Source organism: Silene latifolia, unplaced genomic scaffold (genome assembly GCF_048544455.1).
Source record: "Silene latifolia isolate original U9 population unplaced genomic scaffold, ASM4854445v1 scaffold_177, whole genome shotgun sequence".
Classification (NCBI taxonomy): domain Eukaryota; kingdom Viridiplantae; phylum Streptophyta; class Magnoliopsida; order Caryophyllales; family Caryophyllaceae; genus Silene; species Silene latifolia.
This window is the reverse complement of record NW_027413149.1, coordinates 376,004-385,998: the sequence shown is the minus strand read 5'-3', so window position 1 is coordinate 385,998 and position 9,995 is coordinate 376,004. Positions and strand designations below refer to the sequence as shown.

Here is a 9,995-nt window from a genome sequence, read left to right as displayed (position 1 = left end):
CAACAAACTGGACTTCGGCATTTTCGACCATACAAAGCTTCAAAAGGTGTCATCCCAATGCTTGTATGATAACTATTATTGTATGAAAACTCGATCAAGTCAAGTCTGTCTTCCCAACTGCCCCCAAAGTCCATAACACATGCCCTTATCATATGTTCTAAGGTCTTGATGGTCCGTTCTGTCTGACCATCGGTTGCCGGATGAAAAGCTGTACTCATTTTCAACGTTGTACCCATCAACTCTTGCAGTTCTTGCCAAAATTTTGATATGAACCTCGCATCACGATCAGAAACGATATCTTTCGGGATACCATGTAACCGGACGACATGCCTTCAGAACCCAACGCCACCGTGCATCTTAGACCAAGTATCCTTCATGGGAACGAAATGGGCTGACTTGGTTAACCGATCCACAATCACCCAAATCATGTTGTTACCTTGTTGTGACCTAGGTAGCCCCACAATGAAGTCCATGGAGATCGACTCCCACTCCACTCTTTGTCATCAAAAGACTCGAATCTTACCTTGTGGTCTCCTTTGTTCACCTTTGACCCTTTGGCAAGTCAAACATCTAGCCACAAACTCAGCTACATCCCTCTTTATGTTCGGCCACCAAAAAGTCTTCTTAAGGTCTCTGTAAAGCTTGTCACCACCCGGGTGAACTGAATAAGGAGTGCAATGAGCCTCTGACAAGATCATTCTCCTTAACTCTGCATCGTCAGGAACACACCATCTCCCATCAAAACGAACACTCCCATCCGGATGTATAGAGAACCCGGAAGTCGCTCCCTCTCTACCTTTGACTTCCACTCCTGGATCTTAGGATCAAGCTCTTGCTTGCTTTTGATGTTTTCATACAACTCTGGCTCGATCGTCAAATCTCCGATGGTATCACCCTCTCGAATCATAAAGATCCCCAAACTAGAAATCTCATCTCTCAACTTCAGCAAGGACATAGCTATACATAGCGAATGAACGCTCTTCCTACTCAATGCATCTGCAACCACATTAGCTTTACCCTCGTGATAGATGATCTCCATATCATAATCTCCAATCAGCTCCATCCACCGTCTCTCGTCGCATGTTAAGCTCCTTCGAGTGTAGATATACTTTAAACTCTTGTGATCGGAGAACACCTTAAAAGTTGCGCCATAAAGGTAGTGCCTCCAAATCTTAAGAGCGAACACAACCGCACCCACTCCAAATCATGAGTAGGGTAGTTCTCCTCATATTGCTTCACCTCGAAGCATAGGCTATCACTTTCCTCCCCGCATCAAGACACAACCAAGACCATTCTTTGAAGCGTCGGTATAGACCTCAAAGTTCTCACAACCCTCCGGCAAGGCTAGGATAGGAGCGTGGTCAAGCGTTCCTTTAAGGTCCAAACGCCGTTTCACAACTCTCATCCCAAACAAATCTAACTTCCTTCCTCATCAAGGATGTCATAGGCAGCTATGGTAGAGAAATCTTTCACAAATCTCCTGTAGTAGCCGGCAAGACCTAAGAAACTCCGAATCTCAGCAACATTCTTCGGCGATTCCCACTTGGTAACGGCCTCAATCTTACTAGGATCCACAGATACCCCCTTCTTAGATATAACATGGCCCAGAAAAGCCACTTCCTCTAACCAGAACTCACACTTGGATAACTTGGCATAGAGCTGATTTTCTCTCAAGGTCTGCAGAACTATCCTCAAGTGCTCTTCATGCTCTTCCTTAGTCTTAGAATAAACTAAGATATCGTCGATGAAAACAACCACAAACCTATCTAAAAACGGTGTAAAGATCCGGTTCATCAAATCCATAAAAAGCTGCGGCGCATTGGTCAATCCAAAAGGCATCACCACGTACTCGTAGTGACCATAACGAGATCGAATGCTTGTTTTAGGAATATCCTCATCTGCTATCCTCACCGATGATACCCGATCTCGATCAATCTTAGAGAACACACTGCTCCACTTAGCCGATCGAACAAATCATCAATCCTCGGAACGGATACTTATTCTTCACAAGGACCCGATTGAGCTCTCTCGTAATCAATGCACATCTCATACTCCCATCTTTCTTCTTTACAAAAAGAACTGGAGCTCCCCACGGTGACACACTAGGCCTGATATAACCTTTGCCTAACAACTCATGTATCTCGCTTTTTCAACTCGCCAACTCTTTAGGTGCCATACGGTAAGGTGCTTTAGATATAGGACCTGCTCCCGCTTAAGCTCCACGCTGAAATCAATATCCCTCTTGGGAGGCAAACTCGGTATTTCCTAAGGAAAGACATCTTCGAATTCTCTCACCACCGATATCTCAGAAGCTGTCGGCGGCTCTACTCGGTGATCTCTCACATGACAAAGAATCAAGGGACACTTCTTCCTTAAACATGACTTTAAGGTCATCACAGCTATAAACCTACACTTAGGCTTTACCACAAACCCTCTATAGGACACCCTAACACCCTTGGGACCCTTTAAAGACACTCTCTTTTGTCGATACCTATCCTGGCATCATACTTACCTAGCCAATCCATCCCGACAATCACCTCAAACCCATCCTTAGGAAACTCTAACAGTCTACTTTGGTAGATCTACCCCTCCAATCACCATGGATATACCCTTATATAACTTGAGACACGACACAGACTCCCCTAAAGGTATGAACACATCATCTTTTACAACCTCAAACTTCCCCAAACCCATAGACACAACATGACTTGTAGACACAAAAGAATGCGTAGCTCCTAATCAAACAAAACAAAGGACGGTACATTATGAACAAGAAAGGTACCGGAACTACATGAGCATCATCTTGTGCTTCTGCTTGTCCATCATGAAAAGCTTTCCACTTGTTTTTTCCTCCTCCACCCCGAATCAAGCATTGGAGGTACTTGGCTTAGCTGCCGAATCTGGTGACGCCGTTATTCTGGCGCCGATAAGATCCACCACCACCGCGGTTGTAACCGCCCGGTTACCCCGTCCACCCTGTTGCCCCATGAACCTCCCGGTCGGTTGCTAGCAAAACTCGAGTCGGCCCCGAGAAAAATTCCCGATCGAGCTCCCGAACCATTGCCGGGCTTGTAGCTCGTGCATTCCCGCCTTTGGGCCTATCCCACCACAAATTGAAGCACGTAAGGTTGGTGTTGTCACTTACACCCGACCCCCATTCTTTCCCCACCCACGAGAACCTCCAGAAACCACTCCACTAGAAAAAGCCTTAGCATGGTTGAAATTCCTTTCTTGTTTGTTGGGCCGATTGTTGTTCCCATATCGACCTTCCTCTTTTCGTAGAGTCCTCTCCTTGATCTCTCTTGAGAGATCCACCATTCTCTCGCTTGACCCGCTCTCGGATACACTTCTTTGAGGTCGTAGCAACCCCGGTTGGCATACGACTCACGATCTTAGCAGATAAACCCCTCTCAAAACGGAGAGCCAAACCTCTTTGCCCGAGCTGCATATCTTCCACATAACGAGATAGCTCCAAAAACCGATGGTAGTAATCAGTGACTGTCATCTCCTCAGTCATGGTGAAAGAATCAAAGTCGGATCTCATCTTGTGTCGGATATGTTCCGGCACAAATCGCTTCTCTCATAGCACTCTTCAACCTGGACCACGGAATAGCCCCTTTCGCCCGGTAGTAAGCTCTAGCATCATCCTTGACATTCTCGCAACCAAATCTGCGCTTCTCCTCTTAGGTAGTACACTACCTGCTCCACAATCATGTCCTCGGGGCACTTAACCATTTCCATGAGAGCTTCAATCTCACGGTGCCACTTCTCGAGCAGCTTTGGTTCACCTACCCCGTCATATGTGGGAGGGTGGAAACGAGCAATATTGATGCTAAGCTGGGTTGCATCCATCGTCTTCTCGTTCCCTTTCCCCACATTTTTGAGAGCTTCAAGGAGAGCCTCTTGTTGCTCAATCATGCGAGCAACCTCATCAAGAGTCATCTCTGAAGCTTGGATCTGCGCGGGAGTTCTTTTGGGCGGCATTTTGAGCTGATAAGAATGAAAGAAACGTAAACACATGCTCAAAATTTAACACTCTTCCGCCATAAGAACACTCGGCCGAGTATACATCATACTCGGTCGAGTAAAGCCAACTCGGTCGAGTATCCCCCCAGATACTCGGTCGAGTACCGACTCCAGAAGCGAACGTCAAAACACAAAAACAACACTCCGTCGAGTGTAACAACACTCGGACGAGTGGACACTACTCGGTCGAGTATATGTTCATACTCGGTCGAGTTATCACAAACAGTAGCGACTGCTACTTACCATCAAACAACACTCGGTCGAGTTCTTGGCTACTCGGCCGAGTACTCCATACTCGGTCGAGTGTCTGCCCTGCTCGGCCGAGTTACGCTATAAACAGGTTTACAGATTACGATTCCCTTATCATGCTCACTATTCCCATAGCCAATACATAAGGACTTAAAAGCCATGTTATAATCACATCAGCATGCAATGCATATATTAAAAACTTTAATACCACATTGTAATCATATCAGCATCCAATTTGCACATAAGCTAAATCCAACATTGTAATCACAACCCGTTTCATCTACCACTCCTCCCATCACAACAATTAAGAACTTCAACACACATATTTGCAACTATCGACTTTTACCAACATGCATCTTCACATACATGCACATACAAAGCCTAGCTCTCATCACACTCCCCCATGTTACCGGCTCGAGTTAGTAAGGGCCAATGTGCGACTCCGGGACGTCTCCCGAGTCTTTCCGGTAGCTCCAAACAACTCTCCCCGGGTTCATTTTATTTAGACTCCCTAGGTTCATTAAATTCATTTGTTTAGGTGCCGGAATCTTCGGCTCTGATACCACTTTGTAACACCCCCTCATACCAAGCTACCTTACCAGGACCACCCTGCCATGAAAGTGTGTTACCATCTCGGTTGCCCGAGGTTAGTACATACCAAAAGCGTCTGAATTGAGCACTATTATTAAAGTACTGTGAAATGTAAAGTTTACAATATCCAAAAACCAAATACTGTTTAACAAAATACAACTTCAAAGTCTTAACATTAAAGGAAAACCCACTAAGCCTCAGACGGTGATGCTATGACTCGTGGTGGCAAATCTCCCGAGATAATCCCCAAGCTCTCACTAGCAATACCTGTCAAGCCTGCTCACCATCCCCGAATGGATCACCGCAGATTCCACGAATAACAACGGGGTCAGTATACTCAACTAATAAGACAAACAAATGCAATAATCGTCTGATCATCACCAATTCCCAATCATCCAAGCTCACATAGTAACCGACTACACACCAAAGTGTGTAGCCCTGCCAGATTACCCATCGCAACAGTTAATCCTCGCCGCCAGTGGGTGACACAGCCGATCCCACCTAGTCCAGCTCCTCAACGATCGACAATGATCCTTGTCCCTTAATGTGCACATCCCCTCCCGTGGCGGGTTCCACGGAGGGCGAACTAGGGTGTGAAGCCACTCCCGCAAGTGACTCCACCACAATCACAATCACATGACATCGCAGTCATCTCAATCCCCTCACACCAACATTGTCACAAAAACCTCCATACTACGATGATCAACAGACAACGATAATTACAACAACATGTCATGCAAAGCACGATGGCCGAGTAGGGAAACCCTACCTTAGCAATCAACAGCAGTATGCAACACGAACAATCAGAAAGGCTCCTCTACGAAGTCTTCTCCTATACAATGATCATGCAACACGATTACACTTTGTACAATTCCCAAAATCCCCTTCTCATATAAATGTACAGTAATCCAAAAATACAAATAATCACGAAGATAAAACTTACCAACAGTGCAACGAGAACTTATACGCAAGAACCACGATGATTACCCACACAATGACGCTACGAAATGCTTAAGAGAAGGATTAGGGAATGATTTTGGGTGTGATTAGGGTAACGTAGAAATGATAAAGCTTTTAAAAATGATATTAGAAACTGACGCGGTTGTATAAAATACCCTAAACATTCCCTAATCAAACCGTCGAAATAACACTCCGCCAAACTGGACACTCGGTCGAGTAAGTGCATACTCGGCCGAGTGTCCAATACTCGGTCGAGTATTCACTATACTCGGCCGAGTATTCCTCGGCAAAACAAAAATAACACACAACCAAAGCACTACTCGGCCGAGTAGGCTCTACTCGGTCGAGTAGTCACCAAGGAAAATCCGTAGTGTTACAATAGTAAACAACTTTATAAAATAGCTATTATTTACATTATATCTTAATTATAACTAAATAAGATTTAAAAAATTGTCATAAGCGCACTAATTTTTTTAGCAATTGGCGGGTAGGCGGGTAAGATGCAAAATTCATCCCCGTCCCATTACCCATGGCGGGTACAATTTTCATACCCGGACCCGCCCCACTGATGAGTGCATTTTATATAGGTATTTCGTACTTCATTTGCACGCATTTCTATGCATTTTGTGTGGTGTTTAGCTACAAATGTCCCCCGAATTGTCTACTTTGGTTTCTCTTGTCTTATTTGCAGGAATGAACCAAAGAGAAGCTAAATCAAGCTTAATACATGTCCCTATGCATGCATTTAGGAGATTAGTTGAGTCGGAGCCTTAAGACTACTATTTTGGGATGCGCAAAGGAATAAGACAGCTAGGCGAGCAAAGGAAGAACTTTAAATTACTAGTGCCTAATTTGAAAAGTCATATCTCGAGTTTTACAACATATTGTCAGGTGATTCCAACTGGAGATGAAAGTTTGTCCTCTTAGCTTTTCAACGCCACCAGAATAGCCTTGTTTGCCCAAGTAACGAAGAAATGGCAGCCGTTTAAATTGCACTGCGCGAAGTAGGAATTGTGCGCTGGAAAGTACTCGATCGAGTACAATTGTGTTCGATCGACTCCTTTTTCTACTCGATCGAGTAGTGCCTATTTAATAAGTGTTCGAGATACTCGATCGAGTGGTTTGAGCTCAATTTTGTTCGATCGAGTGGTTTCAAATCACTCGATCGAGTGGTTTCTCATTGGGCTCGGGCTTTTTAGCTTTAATTTGCTTTTAGGTCAAATAAAATCGCCTTTCCTATAAATAGGAAGACGACAGTACACCTTAGACATCACTTTTACAATACTTTTTCCATGTTACTTCTGCTACTTTGTTCTTTTCTGTTTTCCGGATCCTTATTACTGTAATTCTCTTTTTCTCTTTTCCTTTTTCTCTCTTTTTACTTAATGCTTATTATTTCTCTTTACTTTGCTTTCGCTCTTCCCTCTACTATGTCTAGCTAATTTCTCCCTACTAGGATTAGGGGATACGATGAATGAATGTTAATTGCTAATTAGGATTACATATCGTCTATTGTGGTTATGTCTATGTTGTTAATCGCTACAATTAATTGTTTCTGTCTAATTGAGTCGACGCAATTAGTCATTTTATCGTAGTAAACCTTGACCTGGACCAAAAGGTTGGAAAGGGTGAGACTCGTAGCGAACATTAGGGTATCGTAGTGAGGGCGGAAGCTAAGCTATTTGTGCTTTAGGGCGAATTGAGACCGGAAGGAGATATTCATTGCCCCTTAGACCGACACATTGACCAATCTGTGACCTTAACTGCGGTTGACTGACGTTCATTGATGACCCGATATCCTAGTTCCCTCTCTCTTCCTTGTTAATTCTTCTTATCTCTTTTTCTCTTGCCTTAATCTCATTAGTTTAGTTAAATCAATTAAAAACCCCATTAGTGATATTAGACAGACCGAATAGACAAGTAGATAGTGACCGCCTCCCTGTGGAGATCGACCCTACTTACCGCGGACTTTTGTTAGTAGTATCTAGGTATTTACTTTTGGTACCTGACGACGGTATCAAATTTTGGCGTCGTTGCCGGGGAGTCAACTATTTTATTTGCTTGTTTATTTTTGTCTGTCTTTAGCCTCAAGGGATTAATTCCTTGAGACAGTTCTCATCTTTTTTTCTCTAGTGTTGTTTTGATAGGTCCTACAGGTCCTACCTAGACAATTCTAGGTAAAAGATCGTCAAAGGGAAGGCTTGAGTACCTTGGCCATGGAGAGCAATGAAATGTCATCTTGGTTCGTTTTGGGCGACGATTTTATGAAGACAATGGATATGGGGAATCTCCCCTATTCAAAGCCGAGCTGGATGCGCTAGAGGCTGCGATTTACGGGACGGAATCCACGATGAGGGTGACGAGAAGACAAATTTGAGTCGGTAATTGCTCCTAGCACGGATGAGGTAATATATTCTTTAGTCAATGATTCCGACATTGAGAGCAACCCACCTGAGGTAGTTAGCGATAATTTTATTGTTGTTAATATTAATAGTACGCTACCTCATATGACTCGTGTTTTTTCTTTTAATGATATACCCCCTCCCAGTTGGTCAGTTTTAACAGTTTTCCACCGTTTTTGTCATCTTAAATTTGTTAAACTAAAACAATGCCCTAGATTATTATTAATTGCTCCTGCGCTCCTTTATTTTATTGACAAATTTAGGAGCCGTCATAGGAAATTTGTTAGGCTTAAACGGTCGCACATTTCAATTTCCTATTTTATTTTTATATTATGGTGCTACTTATGCTCTTGTGTAGCACATACGTAGATATATGATCTCATGCTAAGAGCTTTGAGTTGTTTTGATTGTGACTGATTGGAGCAGCTGGATGAAAAAGAAGGTCGAGCTGGGACCTGTCTGAAACTAGCGCTACCCGGGAGGCAACCCGGAGAGATTTTATTTTTGGTTGTTTTTCAAACATTTTATTTAGTCGTGTGTGTACTAATTGGTTTTCATACCATAGACTATTTCAGTTATGCTTGCTTTGTTAGTTTTGCGGGCCGTTTTTGTTGCCTCTTTGCAGGTTTCTACGGAGGATGACTCGATCTAGTACTTTTTGTACTCGATCGAGAACTGATGCTGCTGATTTCGCTCGATCGAGCATATATACTTCTCGATCGAGTACCTGCTAAGAGATGACCACTCGATCGAGTGCCTATTTCCTCGATCGAGCTGTTTAGGATGCCCAGCTCACTCGATCGACCATTATTCTCTCTTGATCGAGTGTTTTTTACTTGGATTAGCTTCCTGTGGCGATGCTCTGGGCTGTTTGCGACCTCCCACGTTGCTGGCTGGTTTGGGGAGGTCCCTTATTCGCGTATCTTGTGAGTTTTCCGCATCTCCACTCTCTTTCTCTTTTATTTTGCATTTCCTTTCCATGTTTTGGTACAATGAGGGCATTGTACGGTTTGGTTTGGGGAGGTTATGCATCCATATCTGTGTCTGCATCTTGTTTTTATTGCATTTCTGTTGTCACGTTTAATTTCTATATGCATTGTTTTTTATTTTTATAAAATTCAAAGATCTCATAAAAATAGAAAAATTTCAAAATTTTCACGTCTACTTTTGCATATAGGTTGAGTCGGAACGGTGGATTTCTATGATGAAATTGCACTATAATTGTCTTTTTGCTTAAGCCTTGGATAAACTATTATCTCTTTAGCCTTGTCTTATTGCATATCTACGAGTTAATGTTAAAATTTAGCTGAAAGAATAGACTTGACCTGAAATTTTGGCAACCTACTTACAAATTCTGAGATTTAGAGCCGTATAAACTGGTGTAATTTGTGACCAGTTTCAAGTAGGATTGTGAGTAGTTACTCCTTGCATAGCATGTTCATCAATTTGCACATATATGAAATTCAATTGCTTTTTGCCTACATACACTCGGGTTAGTGGCTGGTGTCACATGCAGGGAGGTGCTTACAATTTCCCTTTCTTTCATTTTTACCCATTTAACTCCGCATTAGCCAAATTTTCCTGTTGACCCTTAACTACATCCAAATTTAGCCTGCCTTGTCAAGCTAGTTTAGATTTTTTTGCGGTATATAATTTATTGTGCCAAGTTTGGTTTGTATTGTATTGTTCTGGAGTTGGTAATCTATGGAAGAAGAAAGAAGAAGAAAAAAAAAAGAGAAATCGAAAAAAAAAAAGAGAAATCGAAAA

General features: G+C 43.0%; 1 long non-coding RNA gene across 1 annotated transcript; it reads right to left on the bottom strand.

Annotated features, from left to right (window-relative positions):
- Positions 1-4,941: 4,941 nt before the first annotated feature.
- LOC141638099 (uncharacterized) lies at positions 4,942-5,997 on the bottom strand. Its single transcript, XR_012541998.1, has 2 exons — positions 5,636-5,997; positions 4,942-5,142 (listed from the first exon to the last, which is right to left on the bottom strand). It is a non-coding gene; the product is annotated as an uncharacterized LOC141638099 (long non-coding RNA).
- Between the last annotated feature and the right edge of the window lie 3,998 nt (positions 5,998-9,995).